Source organism: Epinephelus moara, chromosome 12 (genome assembly GCF_006386435.1).
Source record: "Epinephelus moara isolate mb chromosome 12, YSFRI_EMoa_1.0, whole genome shotgun sequence".
Classification (NCBI taxonomy): Eukaryota; Metazoa; Chordata; class Actinopteri; order Perciformes; family Serranidae; genus Epinephelus; species Epinephelus moara.
This window is the reverse complement of record NC_065517.1, coordinates 12,796,192-12,816,743: the sequence shown is the minus strand read 5'-3', so window position 1 is coordinate 12,816,743 and position 20,552 is coordinate 12,796,192. Positions and strand designations below refer to the sequence as shown.

At 41.0% G+C, this 20,552-nt stretch overlaps 1 protein-coding gene across 1 annotated transcript in view; it reads right to left on the bottom strand.

Moving 5' to 3' along the window:
* Positions 1–6,495: 6,495 nt before the first annotated feature.
* The window catches only part of cfap61 (cilia and flagella associated protein 61), a 67,965-nt gene continuing 53,908 nt past the window's right edge, over positions 6,496–20,552 (bottom strand). The window contains exon 26 of the mRNA XM_050058601.1: positions 6,496–7,671. The gene's annotated coding sequence lies outside the window, so the exon portion shown is untranslated. The remainder of the gene's footprint in view (positions 7,672–20,552) is intronic.

Sequence of the window (20,552 nt, the reverse complement as noted above, 5' to 3'; positions counted from 1 at the left end):
ACTGGTTTTTGGTATATATACAGTTATTGATGGTGGTGAGCTTGCAGGACTGATGCAACACAAAGTTGTAATTTTTAAAATGGCTGACATAAGATGGTGTCAACAAACCAGTGACAAAATGGCTGCAAAACCACCATTACAAGCAGTCCATAACATCCTATATTAATTCAGTTGATTTATCCAGTCATTAAAAAGGATAGTGGTTTTTGTATCCGCTGCCATTGTATGTGCAACACGACAAAACCCCCAAATTTATAGTAACCGTCAGTGGTGGCTCTTCCTACAGGTGACATAGGCGGCGGTATGGTGGATTGGAGTGTGGACTGGAATGTATGTGGAGGGCATTAGAGTAAAGCAAAACCCATCCATACAGTTGGAAAAAAAAAAAAACACAGAAAAATATGAAATCAAATTTATTATTGTATTATTGTTTGTTAGCTGAGTTGTTTATTTGTGTTGATTTCTCATTCTCATCTCATGATCCTTGTTTGTAACAATTTTGTGTAACATCAAGACCATCCCACCATTGCAGAATAAAGTGGGATTTATAACTGTGCATTAGTTCTATGCAGAGCCTATGCTAGCCATTGCATGTAGCCCACGCCATTGTGAGCATTTATACTTGTGCGGTGGTGTTTCTGTGTCACTCTGCAGTTACACCTCCAAAACACTAGTAATCATTGGGGTTTCTGTGAAGTGCTGTGAAATTTAGTCCAAAACACACTTTAAACATGGCTAAATAGAGACAATTTCAAACACAAATTCATGCTTCGTTATAACTCGCAGCATTCACAGACAAAGCACTTGTCTTTATCTGGACACATTTTCCCCACAAATACAACATGCTAATGTTAGTAGCACAAGTGTAAGGCATTTTACATTGCATGAATTAGCCTTGTGGCTAGCAGACTTTTCCTCTACTCATATGAAGCCAAGGACAACAGCAACATTTAACAAAGATAACATTACAAAATTCGGCTCCATTACAGCTCACAAGGTTCACTGACAAAACAGCTGTCTTATACTAAACATGTTCTCCAAACAAATATAACATGCTAACATTATTAGCACAAGCCTATGGCATTTTACATTGTATGAATTAGCCTAGCGATGAGCTGAGTCTTCCTCTGCTCATATGAAGCCAGGATAAATCCCACATAGGACTTAAAATGCTATTTTTGAGGAGGCTTTATTGTCTTCACAGTTGATTGTTTCTTATCTGTGAAATAAAAGTAAATTAAAGATTTGTTTCCACTCAGGGAAGTAGTTTTCATCTTACAAAAATAGACAGGAGGTCTGCCTTGCTGCGACATGTAGTTACATTGTGGGGAGGTGCACAGTTAGGCTATGGTGTAAGGTACAGCGTCGATTCGACACAGAGGTATAAACCTCGCATAATGTGTTAAAAATAAAGGGATGTTTTCATTTGGCCAAAATTGCCTGAATACAACTGAACCACGGTCATATTTATGTGTTAAGAAGTGCACATATTTATCTTCAGACCAAGAATAAAGAGAACTGTAGAGTGCTATTTTGAGGTACTTGTACTTTACTAAAGTATTTAGATTTTATGAAAATTTATACTTACACTGCAATAGTAAGTATGGCACTTTTTAATCTTGTTTTAATTTATCCTGTTGTTATAAAATAAACTACCAAACAATAAATAAAGCAGCTAAAAATGATCTCAAACAACTCAGACTATAAAATGCCTCTTTAATGCATCAGTAATATAATACAATAATCTAAAACTGAAAACGGAGCAGCTCTGCATGAATATTCTTATTGTATATATTTTTATTTACATTATGTCTGAGGAATTGAACATCCCTAAAACCTGAAAATCTAATCTCGTTTTCCTTATACATCGTTAAAACACAGTTTCACAGAATATGTTTAATGATGCACTTTAGCAGATGACAAAAACAAACAAAAAATAGCTAATTTCGGTGCCACTTAATATCATAAATGAGAAACAATCACATTTAGCGGCAATCAAGCCTCATCTCTGTTACAGCACCATCTTAATTCCCTAAACCCTAGATGCAGATGAAAATTTAATCTGCTCACTTATTTGGTTTAATGGGGATGGAAATTAGATTATGGTGTATCTCAGCGCCGAGCCATCTGGGACGAGACGGATGCTCGTAACTTTCAGCACCTCAGTTTTTCTCTTCCAGAACCAGTAAAAGTACCAAGAGGAGTGTTGATGTGAACCAGGTTTAACTACCTAAAATTTGCCTGATATTCACACAGAATGGTCATTACCAGCTACGACTGATGATTCAACCATATGCTTTTTATGATATTTCACAATCTGTCAGCTGTAAATGTGTTGGAAGAGTAGTAGTGGAAAGTAACTAGGTACATTTACTAAAGTGCTCTACTTAAAAACCCTCTTGGATCAGCTGGAAAATTCATCGTCACCACAAAGCTGAAAACAGGGCTTTTTTTCTGACACCATGAAAAGACAACGATACAGGACAGCCAGGCTACAAACATATGATGATCTTATAGAATATGATGCTGTAGATTAAACCCGACAGTGTATAAAGGAGGTAAAATTAGCACAAACTTAAACATCTTCAGCAGTAAAATGCAACATACACATTAATGTAGCAGTAATATTAATACAAAAACATCAGATAGCCTATAATAATAAAATGCTGACACAATGATTACTTGTACTTTTCAAACCTCAAGTAGTACATTTGTGATACTTTTACTTCAGTAAGATTTTGAATGCAGGATTGTAGTGGAGTATTTTCACAGTGATAATAGTACTTTAACATAAGAATACTTGTGAAATACTTCTTCCAACACTGGTTGCTGGTATATGCTACTCTTGTTAAAGGTTTCCCCCTGAATCCAGTCTTTATGCTACGTTGCAATAGGGGAAACACTGACATGGTGTTTAGCCTATTGGAACGTAGCATAAAGACTGGATTCCGTCATCAGACCTTCACTCAAAATTCCATACAGAAACATGCTCCTAGAAAATACATGTCCCTGGAAGAATGCTCTTTTAATTCGACATTAAGTCTGCACAGTACAAACAGTGCAATATTTTGGATGTTTTGTCTGTGCTGGTAATTTTCAGTGACTTCTTCATGTGTTACCTTATGTGTGATTAAGCAAATATTTTCAGTCAATGCAAAACGTGCATGTCCTTGCATTTAGCTACACCTAAGTGATTTCCTCTGTGTTTCTAGTCAGATTATTAGGAGAGTAATGAGAATAAAATTTTCTCCTGGGGAGCATACTACTGAATGGTTTCATTTTCACTATGCATGACTACGTTGCCACTTGCCAGTAATTTAGTGCTGTCCCCGCTATAAAGCCCGGTTCAGACCAAACATTCACAGTGAGATGAGTTTAAAACTCAACTACCTGCAATGCGCCGTTCTGCAACGTTCTAAAAAGCTGACGGTTCACACCAATGCAACTAGATGAGACGGCGTATCATCTCTATGCAACAACTCTCTGTTCTGTTTTCCAGCTTTTCAGGATTATTCTGTGGCTGAATATAATTTGTAGCCCCTTAAAATATGAATGAGGACAGTGATAGTAACATACTGGCTTCAGCTGCATTTGTAGTAGTGATGAAATGGCGAAAAACAGAAACAAAACAAGCGTCAAATGGTCTGTATTCATAATAAATATGCCGCAATAATATTAAAAAACAGCGCTAATTTATCAGTCACTGAAAATGTGTGTGTTTGGGGGGGATGAGGACATACAGCGAGCAGCAGCATTTACTCACCGTCCGACACCGGCACACGTGAGGACGGAAACAGAGGGCCAGCTGAGTTGCAGGTGACACCATCAGCCGGCTTGAGTTGTGCTCAGATGGCCAGCTCACACTGCTGCAGCTTTTCTCTGCAACGTTCCAAAATGGTTTTGTCTTGTTGTGAATCATTTGTCTGAACTGGGCTTAAAGGGATAGTGCACCCAAAAATGAAAATTCAGCCATTATCTAGTCACCCATATGCCGATGGAGGCCCTGGTGAAGTTTTAGAGTGCTCACATCCCTTGCGGAGATCAGCAGGGGGAGCGGCTAGCACACCTAATGGTAGACGGCGCCCCAGACTAACATCCAAGAACACAAAATTGAATCCACAAAGTATCTCCACACTGCTCATCCATAGTGATCCAAGTGTGCTGCAGCCCCGAAACGTCATATGAACTCTGTTTTTAGCCTCACTGTAGCCTGTAGCTCTGACTGCTTCTCTGTGCTCCGCGCTCACATGTGCGCGCTCAGGGTGATCAGTGATCTCTGAAGAGCAGCAGTCTCGTCAGTACTGATGTCCAGATTCTCAAGTGCAGGCATCGCCAATTCCCAGTCTGAGCAGCAAAGACTTTCCTCATCCCTTGGCATTGCTTTGCATTTGAAACAACTACACCACCAGGTTTCCAGTGCTCGACTCGGTATTCTGCTGCTGGCTGAGGGTTAGGCTCATGAGCTGCGGCGGCTGCTTCGTCCAGTAGCCTGAGTTCCGTCCGTATACTCGGGCTCAAACAAATACGGCTCAACAACGAAATGCTGTTCCTCCTCAATTTCAATTTCAGAGTCTTCAGATATGTTGGGCTGCCCTTTGCTAAAAGACCGTAGTGCAAATTATCTTTTAGCTCTGTGGTTACGTTGTCTCTCCCTGCAGTGCACGTGTCACGTGATGTAAACACGGGTGAGCAAAGCTCATGCTTTCGCTGGTCTCGCGCAAGCGCGCACACATGAACGCGGAGCACAGAGAAGCAGTCAGAGCTACAGGCTACAGTGAGGCTAAAAACAGAGTTCAAATGACAAACAACTTTTTATGTCGCGGCTGCAGCACACTTGGATCACTATGGATGAGCAGTATGGAGGTACTTTGTGGATTCAATTTTGTGCTCTTGGACGTCAGTCTGGGGCGCCGTCTGCCATTAGGTGTTCTAGCCGCTCCCCCCGCTGATCTCCGCAAGGGATATGAGGACTCTAAAACTTCACCAGGGCCTCCATCGGCATATGGGTGAGTAGATAATGGCTGAATTTTCATTTTGGGTGCACTATCCTTTTAAGCCCCGTGCCCCCTTGGATGTTTGTTCTGCACTCCAGCAGTGTACTGAATGAGACTGACATTGATCTCATCTCACTCTCAGGAAGGAAGGAAGGAAGGAAATATTTCTTAAACTGCAGCACATTGACTCTAATGACTGTTAACTTCATCATATTGTATATATTTCTCTGTGCAAGTGATCATTGACATTCAGCTGTATTGACTCAGGCAGGAAGTGATGTGTGCCTCTATAGCTGCGCCACACTGAGCCCCCTGCGAACGGCTTCATATTTACGGACCAATTATCTCTCTGAGGGAAGGTTGTCGTGACCATGGGCCTCTTGAGCATGTTATAGGAAGGTCAACGTTGTCGACGGGGGCTAATTAAGCAACCGTCGCTCGAGAGGCAGTCGAGTGAGTCACCCGGTACTTTACCCATCAGAAGAATGTCTTGTTTCTTGAATTCAAGGACATATCTGCTTCTCAAAGCAGAGACAGTTTCCTCGAGCGTGCTTGACCCACTTCACAAACACTTCAGTAATGCCCCCTGGTGGAATCTTCTTCATGTTCGGGATCGCTTCTTTTGTAATTCATGTTTACAGTTGAAGGAGTGCAGCATGATTCAAGGTTAAAGAGAGCAGAAGCTCCCTCCAGCAAAAACACTGGTGGAAGATAATGACCTGTCAAAGGCCAGAAGATTTGGTCTCCTTACATCATCTTTGAGGTGAGAGACTTCTCGTCATGGTCTGCCATCGCAATAATCCCCTCGCCTGCAGCTCCATTAGGCAATGAAACAAGTTGTCCGACTGTGGGGCCGGAGGGGGTTAATCCAGCCTCAGCTGCCACCATCCAAACCTTTTGAAACCTCTGTCAGTTTATGGGGACTTCAGACGACCCTTTCCTCTCTGACCCTTATTGATTCGGGTGTGCACTGCACCCTCTTCAACTCCCCACCACCACACACACACACACACACACACACACACACACACACACACACACACATGCTGTCTCCAAAGAGCTCAGGCCCTCAAGCTACAACACTGGGGTGCCGTAATGTTTCAATTACTGATGCCTGTCATTGTCTGGGTGTGACAGGGGAGGACATTTGAACAGTCTGGCTCCACAACTATACATTTTAGAAATATTATCCTAAGTCTCATTAGATTTTTCCATCAATATTCTTTGCTATTACTATTAAATAAAACAACTTTATGGGAAAGTGAAAAGAGGCACTTGTGGTGTCACAATCACTGAAATTTATCACTGACTCTGCAGCTTACGGAGTTATTTAGCTTCTTTTAGTTCATAGTTTTGGTTCTATGTCATATTTACTGTTTCGTCAGTTTCACTGCTCAAACAGCAGACAGATACAGAGACTAGCTGGTGAACATAGCCGAGCATGTAGGAGCTAAAGAGAAAGATATTTCAACTGAGTTCAATTCAGTTCAGTTCAATTGAATTCAACTTTATTTATCCTGAAGGGAATTCTTGTGCCAGAGAATGCTTCAAATTACAGTTACACTGAGTACATTAACCAAAATTTTAATGACTCACAAACAGTACCAACAAGACAAGCAGCCGGTTCCCCAGGCCAGGGCCACTCACTGGGCCCAGTATTAAATATACAAATACACAAGATAGAAGTGTTTTCAAGGAGCAGAAGAAAAACCAGTGCCTAATAGAGTAACAATAAGAACAAGATAAGTACAAGAGTTACTAAAAGTGAACTGAAATGGGTGAAAAAACAAACTGCTCCTGATAATCAATGTTAGAAGTTGGTGGAGACCAAAACTGGAGCTAAAAAGCAGTGGTGGAGGAAAAACTTAGATTTTTTGTGTAAGTAAAAGTAGCAGTACTACATTGTAAAAATACTCTGTTAGTAATACAAAAGTATTATAATAAAAATATACATAAATTAACAAAAGTGAAAATAGTCATCATGCAGAATGATCCATCTCAGAATAATATGTGTTAGATTATTGAATAGTAATTAAAGATAACTTGTTTCATTCACTTTAATGTTGCAGTTCATTTAAAAGGTCAGGTTAATTTAAAACTGAATTATAAACTGATGGGTAGCTCAAAAGTGTAGTGTGTAATGCCTGGCCACATGCTCCAAAATAATAAGAGGCAGCATTTCACCTCCAAGAAAACAAGTAAATACAAAGTCTCTTAGCTTTTTTAGTCTGATAAATGAACAAAATAAACTCACAAAATGTCATAAAGCAAATGTTTTCACACCTATTTTCCTGTAATTAAACTGCATTAAAATTAAAATACAACAGCACACCTTCTGAATTCAAGTTTCTTCCTTTTACCTTTTACCAACAAAGACCAGCCTAATGCTAACTGAATTGCCTTGTTAGCACATTTTAAAACACACTTTATGCAAACTTAGTTACCAAGGACACTACAGCAGGGACAGTGGGATGTTTTATGTAGCCTCAGATATGACTGTGAAAATATAAACAAACCCTCACAAGGTCGCCCCTTCAACCACTCTCTGAGCAGCTAGAACCCCAAACAGATGTGGTCTGTCTGGGATCAATACTCAGGTCTCCTTGCTCCTCCTGAGTCCACGTAACTCACCGGTTGCTCGTCCATCAGTGGCTCATTTCTGTGAAAAGCTCCGTTTCTATGGAGATCAAGGACACAGGTTAGTTTCATTTCAATTACTGCAGTTGCATGCAGGCATGTAGGGAAAAATATTTAGCTAATTGAAGTTTATCTGCTGTTTTTTTAAAGCACAGATGGTTCAGTATTGAAAATTGAGCTCTTTTTTGTCCAACAGACCTCAGGATGACTCATGACATAAAAAGCAAACCCATGATGTGTTTCGGTTTATTGCCAGCAATCATTTTGTTCTGAGTGGGAGTCAATTTTCTGAAAATGGCAGTTTGTAAAGTCCTCATTTAGGCTTTTTATATAATTGTCATAAAATGTTGTGATATTGTAAATTGTCAAAATGTGTGCTGTTGTGATGATGATGATGATGTTGGTTGCTATAGCAGCTGAACCGGCGATGCTCCGTTATGACCCCCAGTTCACCCTGAAGCTGCCTGAGGCTGCCAACATCAAACTCAACAGGACAGACATTTACATTACATTTATTTAGCTGATGCTTTTATCCAAAGAGACTTACAGTAAGTGCATCCAACCATGAGGGTACAACCCTTAAGAATGCAGGAATTAATCAAGCAAGTACATTGCTGAACTAGTTCAAGTGCTGCATTGAGGAACATGAGATTGAGAGTTAGTTTATTTTTTTATCTTTAGCACATCTTCAGTCTGAAGATGCGTAGAGTTTCTGCTGTCCTGATGCAAAGAGAAGTTTGTTACACCACTGGTAACCAGGACAGCAAGCAGTTGACACTTTGTTGAGTGGAAGCCAGGCCCCCTTCATATCGAGGATGAAGCAGAGCTTAGTGAATGGGCTGGGGTGTATGGTTTGACCATGTCCTGGATGTAGGATGGGCCTGAGTCATTCCCAGTGGGCGATTACCAGTGTCTTGATTAGGACTGAAGCTGCCACTGGGATCCATTGCAGCATGCAGAGGAGCAGTGTAGTAAGAAAGCTGTTTGTATCTATGTTTTCTTCCACTGGTTCCAGTGTATTCAGTCATATAATTTAAGAGGAGTGGGTTAGGCTGCAAGAGTTACAACAAAAATGCTTTGAAAATTTTCAAATGTGAAAAATTGAGGCAGGTGTGTCCAAAGTGTGGCCCAGGGGCCAATTGCGGCCCAGGAAACGATTTTAAACGGCCCACAGCTTGTTGTTCAAAACAAACTACATGTGGCACACTGCAGAATACTGGGTAATCAAGCAAGAACACTTTGCATTTTTTCCATTCATCTCATGATGGCAGGACCAGAACTCTGATTCTCTGCCTGAGCCTGACAGGGCCTGACCCATCTTGCCAGGTTTGGACTGGGCTGGGCTGTAATTTCTCATTTTGGCCCCTGGGCTTGAAGTGGGTCAGGCTCTCACCAATTTAGCAGTGGTTTTTTTATGTTTGTTTTTATGAAACTGGCAGTTCACATGCGTAAATGGCAGGAGTTTTAATGGGCTGAATGAAGCAGGAAAGGGGGCTGAGAGGGAGAGTGACAGAACAATGGAGCAATAGTGGAGAACCAGGGGAAAGAGAGAGTGCACTCAAGAGAGGGACAGAAACAAGAGACAGACAGAGGGGCTACAAGGCAACTTGGTTGGCAGTGTTTCCTTCTGCCTCCTCAGCAGTGGGAGAGATGTGCCTTAACATGCAGCAAAGAGTGGTGATCATCATCTGCGCCCCACATCACCATGGACCGTGCATGCACACTCGACGCACATTTTTCACATCATCCAATCTGACCCCCATCCAAAATAAGTTTGGACACCCCTGAGTTAAGGTAAACATCATATTTTATTGTGGTGGACATAAATTCCGATTGAGCACAGCCGCTGTTTACGAACTTTCCACAGCCACCTTAAACTTCTGGATGGAACCTACAATAGAAACACTGCTCCTTTACGTGGTGGTTCCTTTAACCATTTAAAGTGAACCATATATCTGATGCATACTGAACACCTCCCTGTGGAGGTATTCCAGCCACATTAAACTGATAGGAGCGACCAGAATGCTCTGGAGAGATCACAAATCCCATCTGGCCTGGGAACGCCTCAGGATTCCCCAAGAAGAGCTGGAGGAAGTGTCTAGGAAGAAAGACAGCTGGGCTTCCTTGCTTAGCCTGGTGTCACCATGACCCACAGCTGTATGGATGCAGTCATGGTAACATCACTATAAAGAAGTTCAACAGGCAGCTGAGATCTAGGAACACAGTCAGTTTGTAAACCAATGTCAAACTAACTTTGGAAGAGAAAAATGAAGGCAAACAATTAATTTATGACCGAACTGTCGGTTGTATATGTCTATCACAGTTTACAGACTGACATCCGGTTTAGCTTTGACCTACTGTACGTAATGCATTTGTGTTTCCTGTGCCATGAGGCATAACAGATAGTTCGTCTGTACTCACAAACCAGAAAATAAGCCCCAAATTGTGATTAATTCAAATTATCCTTTAAAGGGATGATTTAAAGAGAATAATTGGGGCATTGGTTTTTAAGTTTCTTCCTGTCTGCTTTTTTTCCAGGACCACTGGACCCCTCCCTCCACCCCCGACCGCTCCCTCAGCCCAATGGCTCAGGTGTTGCTCTGCGCGGCCTTGTGGAGGTTTCTTTCAGTGATTCGTCATGCCCTCGGCTGGGCTGCTGCTGCTGCGCCGGCGCGTGCCAGCTCAGAGGAGGGCCGCGCCTGCTCGCCAGACGGCCTGCTCGACCCAACAGCCTGCCGCTGTCAGCCAGGGGCCCAGGAGTCAACGTCGGCCCTGGCAACCAGTCCCCTGCCCCGCCCCATCCAGGGACAAGAATAGGCAGCAGCTCTCCCCCTGACACACACACACACACACACACACACACACCTCCTTCCTCTCTGCAGGCTTTTCATTAGCTGCAGTCATCAGGAGGTTAAGACTGAATGAGACAAGTGGAGGGGTTTGAACCGAACACACACACACACACACACACACACACACACACACACACAGGGTCAACCTTTTATTTTGCCAAACAGATAGTAGTATTCTAACATTAAGGTCGTTATGGTGAAAGTAATTCTGCAATAAAAGGCATAATGACATTATATTATAATAATTTATTTACATAATTATGCTCCCGCTTCCTGCAGCGGTAAGGAGACGAGCTGCTGCGACCTCTGATGACCTTTCTGCAGCTGCTGAGGGACTCAAACACCTTCACAGCCAAAATCTGAACCAGAGCCCCCAACATGGTCCCTGAACGCAGCAAGACTGAATTACATGTGGCTTCATTTCCTGTGAATCTCATGTGCGTAGGTGGCAATTTAAATCCCAAGAGGGATGGAGGACCCCACCACTAACAATGAAGTAATTACAGAATACATTGAATAGCTGTTGTATCAAAAATTGCATATGATTTCATCACAGTGGTGAGGAATATAGAATTGAGGCTTAAAGTTAAAAGCTTTACAAACTACTAATGGCTGCCCTTTGTTTCTGCAGTAGCTGTTTAATGTATTAACATTAAATGACCTCTCTAGTTTTGTATTGTTAGTGATAAGTCCGCTGTTCCTTTTTTTTTTTTGTTTTGTTTTTTTTTAAATTCGGGTTGCCTACACACACACATATTCTTGTACTTCTATCTTTGTGAGGACCCTCGTCGACATAATGCATTCCCCAGCCCCTTAACCTAACCTTAACCATCACAACTAAATGCCTAACCCCAACCCTCACCCTAACCCTAACTTGAACCTTAAAACCAAGTCTTAACCGTCAAACAGGCCTTTGAAGAAGTGACGACCGGCCAAAATGTCCTCACTTTCCAAGATGTCCTCACTCTGTTGCTCAAATAGTTTTCGGTCCTCACTATGTAGCATGTACAAGTAATTAAACACACGGGATTCACAGGAAACATTGCAACATGTAATCAACATTAGTGTTTGTCATTTTATCTAACTGATATCAACTTAAATGTTTACAGCCATACCAGAGCTGTGTTGAGTTACTGCTAAAGCTTACAACATTTTCTGCTACTGCTGCTTCGAACTGAAAGCTGGCAAAACACAGGGCGGCTTTTAGGGCGGTGAAGAAGCCACAGGGAAATGCAAAGTACAGTATGTGTCACTGACTGACTTTTTTATTAAAACAATATAAGTTTGTTTGGTTGCGCTGTAAACTGATTCACCTGTTCAACAAGTGTTTGCTGTAGTATTGAACTAACACTTGCTGTTGCCACAGCAACTGTGGGTGATGCCGAATCAACCAGCACTAACATCTACAACTTTAAGATTTTAAATTAATATTTAAACCTGAGTGCTGTTAGAGCTTTGATGACTGCAGTCCACATTTTTAACAGCAATTTCTATGAGTGCAGTTTGCACTCATTAAGTTTCTCTTTGTGTAGAAGATCAACTAAATGTTTTAAATTAAATTACATCTGTGTTCATTTCTTAGATTCCTTTATAGGTGGGTTGTCCGTCTGTCCTTTGTTAATCCAACGCTATTGGTTCACATATACACATCTCTGCATTGATGCTAAACAGGCGTTTGTTTCACGGCCGACTGTGAAGCAGGATTTCTGCAGACAGAGAGAGATAGGCTTCAGTTTGCTCATTAGAAATTCATTCTGAACAGCTTGTTATTATCTTTGGCCTCTGGATGTGTGAATAGATTTACAAGCATTAGGACCGGGGCATTGTGTGGGACATGTGTGGAGGAGGTCCTGGCCCCTTTGTGTTTGCCAGGGCCCTCAAATCAGCTGCATCCCCCCACCAAACACACACACACACACACACACACACACATCACCCCCCTCTCCTGCCCCACCCATTACCTCAACGCACTGAACAAAAGCTTACAGAACACACTGATGTTTTGCAGGATTTTAGAAATTACAGAACAGACGTGTGCTTTCAACCACAGCAGATGCAAAGAGCTGCTCACCAATTTCTACCACAGCTTCCCCAGAATCTGAAACCTGTCAGTGCTAACCCAGTATAAACCCAATAACAAATGACTTTATGCAGTAACTCACATGTAGAGTAAAATGTTTGAGGTTTGCAGGGACAAAAGATGACCATAAGATGCCTAAAATGCCTCAGCGAAGCCAGTAAGGAGCTGATGGATGTTATTTCAACCTGGAGTCTTTGCTATGATACTCAACGTGCAAAGTGTAATGTAGTGAGGGGCAAATTCACAAAGATCTATGTGTCCTGTTTTAATGATTTTGATATTACAGCACATACACTACCATAAGGTTCTGCAGCTGAATGCAATTTTGCCTGTTTTGTGTCTGATTGCTATTATCCATGTGGCATAGTATAAACGCTGTCTTTGCGCCAAGAACATACTGAGCAGAACAGGGGCAGAGAGAGAAAGAAACGGATATTTTCAAACCTTGAACAACAGGTCCCGATAAGGTGTGGTGGCATTCCTTGAAACTTCCGGCAAGGAATTAAAATGAGACAGAGAGAGACTGTATATGGGTCAGAGCTGGAAATGGCAACCCTTATAAACATGCATTTAGAGGCAGTGTTGGATCGCAATATTTGTTCATGTTACTGTCCATCTGTTTTCATCTTTCATATATTATTTATAAGCATGCATGCTTTAAACAGCTGCTGGTGCTTCACTCATACAGAATCACAGCGCTGATGGTGTGCTCAGTCTTTGTAAATACAACCTTGTAGTGCAAAAAGTTTAGGACGGTAGCTTTTCTGTGGTTCAGTGTATGTAGTATCTCGTTCCTCAGAGAACTCAAAGCACATAAACTAAACCATGCTGTGGCAATCTCAGGCAGACAAATAAATACACCTGTGTGTATGTGTTTAGAAAGAAAAAACGGTTCCTTTTGCAGATATAGCAGATGCATGCAAGCACGGACATTTGCCAGATCTAGCCAAAGAAAACCATTAGAATAAATCAAACACTATGTTTTGTGTGTCTGAAGAAGACAAAACACTACAAAATATATTTCTTGCAAAATTTTTGACACTAGAAACAGAGAAGAGTATATCTCAATAACAGCAGCTCTACTGCTGGAACTCCTCTCCGCCTCTGTGCTGCTGGTAGAGTTAATTAGCTTTCCCACTTTGAGATCCTTTCAAGTCAACAAGGCGATTAAGGTTTTACTTGAGCTCTGCTAATCAGAGGGGAGATGGGTATCACAGCCAGCTGTATCCTGCTCTGTAAAGCTGATCAGCAGTCAGCTGCAGACACTGACCTTGGACATGATGTCACAGGTCCAAACAGGCTGGATTTACATGACAGGCTTTAATTTATGTTATTAATAATCTCTTGAGCTTTTGTGCAGACAGAACAGGTGCTACTGGGGGGAAAAATGCTTTAAGTGCAGCCTTTTCATAGCAGGAACACATACTGTATTCCTACAGAAACTGTCAATTAAATTAACACTTATACATCACATAAAAGCTGCTTGAAAGGTCCAGCATGAATGGAGTCTCTGGTGAATACCTCTGTATGATTTTCATGAGCTGCCTCTAACTTTGTCCTTACCTAGGCCTACTATTGAATCTTTGTACGTACTGTAGCACTGTTGAAGATTCACTCATTCTAGACAATACACAGCACTTTAGCAGTTTAACCTTTCACAATCTACACTTGTTGATACGCATCGCCTTCTCAACACACTCTCAAGTTGCAAAAGGATTGTGTCATTGAAACAGGAGAACATATTATAAGCTACATACATATGACATGACTACACTTGTAAATTTGTGGAGTACAAATATTTGGAGGTCACTTTCCTTAGAAAAAACTATATGCACTATATGGAAAACTGATAAAAGACAGAGAAAAGCAGACAATGCTGAAAGACTATTTTTGTAGTTGTATTTATATAATTCTATATGTATTTATAAGTGCACAATAATGCATTGTCTGTAAACAGTATAACAAAAGTATAGAGCTACTTATATTACTGAAAACAACAAATCTTTGATCCATGTCATTAATAATTGGACTTAACGGAATTAACTTAAATAGAGGAAAACAAAACAAAACCCCAAAACATTTAACTACATGCCCAGTCAAGATGGCAGCGAAGATAACAAAAATGAAGATTTATTTAATGTCACATCATATTTCATTTTGGTGGATTATAACATATCGAATATGGATTTAATTTGGTTAAAAATAAGACCAAACTTTTCTATGAATGTTACTTTTTGAACCACAACAAGAGCCAAAATGTGGCCTGTAACAGACAGTAAAGCTTGCTGTTTTTAGCCAAGTCATTTTCCCTGAAAACTTGGCTCCAACCAGCTGCTAAAAGGGAAGGAGGAGTCACTAGTTAACGATGGTATAAAACGACCAATAACAGAAACACCGTGCAGCAGAAAGGACAAAAACTCTTCACAGTTGTGCCCAATAGAATTGTCCCTTCCGACTCCCTCAGAGTCAAGATGGTGGCCAAGATAACAAAAACTGGGACCAATTTATCTTGCAATTAGCATCATGTTTTTTTCTCTGGTCATTGTTCCCTACAGTACCTGCACACACTGCAGTTTACTTTTAATATGTTTATCCTGTTGACAGTTTACTTATTTTATGACTACTGTGCACCAGTCTACCACAGTATTTCACTTCATTGTTGGAGAGAACCTGAGAACAAAGAATTTAATAACCAAAGCACCCATGTAGCAAAAACTGAAAGGAAATGTGTGGCCCACTTGGTTGTGATTGACAGGGGGCCTGTTGGACATGCGGTGCAGAAACACTACAGTGTATTTAACAAACATGAGGATTTACCACTTTAACTTCATCACCCACATGTTGAGTGAACAAAAGTCACAAACACTCTACAAGTAGCAACAGCCAAAGCTTAATCTGCACTTAAAACACACTGTTCCTGTGTTTGTGTTCGCTTGTTCCACTTGTTGACTCTCGATGCCATGCTCGCCTGCCTCTGACACCAACACCTGCCAGCCTGGAAAATGCCCCGAGGTTTGTTTGACTTACCTCGGCCTACGCAGAGAGGCGGTGAGGCAGCGAGGCTGGTGTTTACTCTGTCTCCTCCTGCCTTTTTCTTTCTTTCTTTTTTTGTCTCTTTTGTTTGAGTGTGTTGGAGATAAGAGGAGACGCGTGCAGGGCTGCAGCAGCTGAGAGAGAGAGAGAGAGAGAGGCCATGATGGAGGGCAGAGCGGAGGAGGATGGGGAGGAGGAGGAGGAGGAGGTCAAAAGATGCAAGGTGAGGTGAGAGAGGACTGTAGGGAGCTGCTGTGATGTAATTTACCACCTACTCATCAGGAATGTATGTTCTCTGAACAAAAACTGACATTGAGAGAAAAAGAATAGGCATTTGAAATAGAAATAGATGTTCTGATATAGAAAACCATTTTGTGTCTTGCTGTTCTGTGTTATATGTTTGAATAATCTGCCTGTAAAACAATTCTATCATCACAATAGTCTACATTGGTCAGTAGGTTGAGTATTGTCTCCATGTGTGATTGACAGATTTCAACTTAAACCATTTGTCTCTTTTTAGGTGTTTTCACACATTGGGCAGTGCTCCTGGTGGATGTGGTGAAGAAATGTATGTATCTATGTATGTATTTATGTATGTATGTATGGATGGATGGATGGATGGATGGAAGGTTAGGTATTTAGTTGGATGTGTGGATGAATGTATTTTCATGTGGTTTGATGGATGGAACAGTAGATGGGTGGACTGATTAATGGATGGATGGATTTGTCAATGATGGATGGATGGATGGATGGATGAATGAATGTTTGGATATTTAGTTGGATGTGTGGATTAATGCATTTACAGTTGGATGGATGGATGGATGGATGGATATTTAGTTGGATGTGTGGATTAATGTATTTAAAGTTGGTTTGATGTATGTATGTATGTATGTATGTATGTATGTACGTATGTAGGTATGTATGTATGGATGGAAGGTTAGATATTTAGTTGGATGTGTGGATTAGTGTATTCACAGTTGGTTTGATGGATGGAACAGTAGATAGATGGATTGATTAATGGATGGATAATGCATTTAGAGACTGGTGGTCTGATTTATGATGGATGGATGAATTTATACTAACTGGGTGGCTGATTGTGATAATGGATGAATGGACAATTACTAGTGTTGCAGCCATAATGTAGTTTTCTTTGTTTATTCTATCCTTATCTAAACACAGGGTAAATATAAATATACACATGCAGTTATGATGTTGTTCAAACATTTTGTTATGTTAAAAGTCACTACAAGTGGGATGGAATACTGGGTGGATGGATGGATGGATGGACGGATGGATTTGTAACAGATGAGCTGATAAATAGATGGCCTAAAAGCAGTGGGGCTGATGGGAAAAGTGGTCTCAATGGTGTGAAACATGAGCAATAACACTACTTGTTTTGTTGGACTTTTCATCAGAGTAACAATAAAATACAAAAATAGAAGCCTTAAAGTCCACAAATGATGCTGTTTATCCCTTATATGTACGTAGACACACACACTCACACACGCAGGGTGTAACATTACTCCCTGTCCTGGGCTAACAGCATTAGACAGCAGTGATGTCTGATTAAACCAGACAAATTGAATCACATCGTGTCGCTTTCATGTCTGATAACAAGTGAAGAAAACACACAACAGCAGCACAAAGAACAAAGCCACCGCCAACAGAAACACTTTAACACTGACTGACCACATCTGTGATACAAGGAGATGTTAGAGGAATCATCCATAACAGTTTTGCATAGATAATCTATTTCTCCTTTCTATCCCAGCATCGATTCAACCTAATAAAGCAAAATTTAAAGGAGTTTAATTTCACAAGCTCTGTTGCCTCCTTTTAAGGACAGGACTTGGACTGAAGGCTGATCTGCACTTCCTCTACAAATGAGCAACAGGTCACCCAAACTAAACATCTGCCATTGCCATACAAAACAACTGATCTGATCTGATCTGATCTGATCTGAACTGATCTGAACTGATGCTCCCATAAAGAAATGGTTTTCCCAGTTTGGTGTGGAAGACCTTGACTAGTCTGCACAGTGCCCTGAACTCAACCCCATCAACCATGTTTTGGGACTGGGGCTGGCCTAATATCAGATTTTTTACCACAAGAATTTACAATAATGATATTATCACAATATCTGTAACAAAAAAATTACATCCACTGGTACCAACCATGTAGGCATCGCTTTTCGTGAAGAGGGCTAAATAGCACACGAAAGTAAGGCCAAATTTTGACGAGGAAATGACTGCATTGCCATTTCCAAAGGGATCCCTTGAACTCTCACCTCAACACATCGGAATGAAAATGGGTTCTATGGGTGCCCACGAGTCTCCCTTAAACTTCAGAAGCCTTGGTCTCAGTAAATGTTTTGTTCCCTACAATCAATGTACTCCTTCAAATTAAAGCTGTATGTTTGTCTTTTTAAGGAAAAGGACAATCAGTCTGTTTAGGGCGCATTCACACCAGGATAGTCCGGGGGACTCAATTTGATTGGGTGGGGAATGCCGAAAAACTTCACACCTTCATTTGGTTCGGTTCACTTTCACATTGCACTTTTTAAAGCGGACCAAACCACCTGGACAACATCACACAGTTACAACAGCTGCTCGTTTGGGGACGGTATTGCCTAAAACTAAATAAATTTAAATAAATAATTTCCCCTCGGGGATCAATAAAGTATTTCTGATTCTGATTCTAAAACGACCACTGACCAGGAAGAAAAAAAGCATGAGGAAGATGAAAACCCGGCTCATCGATTGGCCAGGACCGAAAACAGAAATCCACCCCCTTCAGCCAGCTTGGTCACCACAAAAACAATGGAGCAACACCAAATTTATGCAGTCTTGGGGTAAGCACCTGCACCTCCTCACTACTCCACAAGAAAATTTTCCAACTTTTTCTTTTTTTTACCTCTGCCTCTCCCAGTTCGCACAGTTGGCTTTGTTTTTTTTCTACCCAAAATGCACTGCGCTCTACGTCACTTCCTCTCTTTGGTTCACTGGATAGTCCGTTCGCATTTCCCACTGTAAGCAAACCGCACCAGGGTTCGCTTGCAAGTGAACCGAGACTCCCAGTTTTCAAGCGGACCAGGCTTCGCTAGTTTGGTCTGCACCAGAGTTCGAATGAGCGTTCACACCACTCCAAAAAACTAAACTATCTGTGGAAGCGGACCAGGGTTCGTTTAAAGCAGACCAAATAGTGCCAGTGTGAATGCGTCCTTAAAGAACACCTGACACATACAGATACATTACACATTAAAACATGATTGTTGTGAACTCAAAATGTTATATGTGCTAAGTTTACATTAGATATAAGAAACCAAAGTATATTAGTTACAATTCACTGACCCAATCTGGCCACCCCTAGTAAAAATATTGGAGGGTGCCACTGCAGGTAGTTGGTCATAAAGAAGTTATTAGACATAATGAAATGTTGACCTGATGATGGCGCTAGATGAAGATGTTAATGGAGCACCAAAGTTGCTGAAATTCATCAATCATCAGTCGATCCACTCGGTAGTAGTTGAGATATTTCACTAAACTAATAATAATAAAAAAAAGTCATATGTCATCCTAATTGTGGCACCAGAGGAAAAGTCAGAGTATTACCAAAGTATTTGGAATTTATGGGGGAACATGAATGTCTGAACACCACAATTCATTTCACTACATCTTAAAAAAATAACAGAGGAAATATGTCTACTATGGTATAAAGCGATTACTTTTACTGTTGAAGCTGTGAAACATGTTCAGATGTTCAGTTAAAGTCCTGCAGCTCCGACAGCTGCTGCTTTTTGTTCAGACTCTTTATTTCCGTGGAAACGCTGCTGTGGTCCATTAAAGAGACAGTGCGTATGTATGTGTGTGTGTGTGTGTGTGTTATCTGTAGCTCTTATCTGCAGTCTGCTCCCCAGCTGGCTTACACCTGTCAGAGCCACACAAGGAGGGAGACGCAGACTGATGGCCTGCCTCTGTGTGTGTGCTGTGTGTGTGTGTGTGTGTGTGTGTGTGTGTGTGTGTGTGTGTGTGTGTGTGTCTGTCTGTCTGTCTGTGTGTGTGTGTCTGTGTCTGTGTGTGTAGTGAAAGTGAGTGTGTGTGGTAAAAGCTGGAGACAGGGTCAGAGAAAGGGTCAGAGTGTGTGTGGTGGTGTGATGGAGGGTTTAAGGTGGAGGTGAGACAAAAGGTTTCCATCCAGATGTTCTGAAAATTCTCAGCAATTTCTCTCAAGAAAGTCGACAAAATAAAATGTGGGAGTTCGTTTTTAATCGACATTTCTGTTCTGTCAGTCACTGTTCTGCTACATTCATGAATTTCACTGCTGTTTAAAACACATGGGAGCTTTTGCTGATTTGTCTGCTCTGTCCACAGTGTTCATGGAGACTGGAGAACACTTTTTCAGAACTGATACATTTATAAAACAATTTATGAATTGAAGGTTGCAGGTGCTGAGGAAGGCAGTCTGATACGATTGAAAGCTCAAGAAGAGACAATAACTGACCTTCTGGTAAGATTATTTTATCAGATGAACTTCCAGTCTCAATTTTAAAGCCTTTATGAACAAGGAGTCCTGAAAGTGTTCAGAAGAAAATGTAAATTTAAACATCTACATTTCCATTGGTAAGTGACAAAGTCCATCTGCTGATGACGATCATGTGATATGATCCAAAAATTCCTGCACAGCTACTGAAGAGACTTTGTGTTTAGATTATTTTGTCAACCAGTTTATGGATTATTTCATACAGTTGGCATTTGAATTATTCAAGTCTTCATTTTTGGTGTTGTAAGTCAGAGATCACCATGCAGGAGACAAATGAAAAGTGAGGTTTGATTTGAGATGTGAGGCGCATCAGTAAATGGAACAAATAAAAGTAAAAAGCCTTTTAAAAATCATTGTAACTGGGACTCCATTTAAAGTTCATTAATTTATTCAGGACAAAATGATGAAATGGAATTA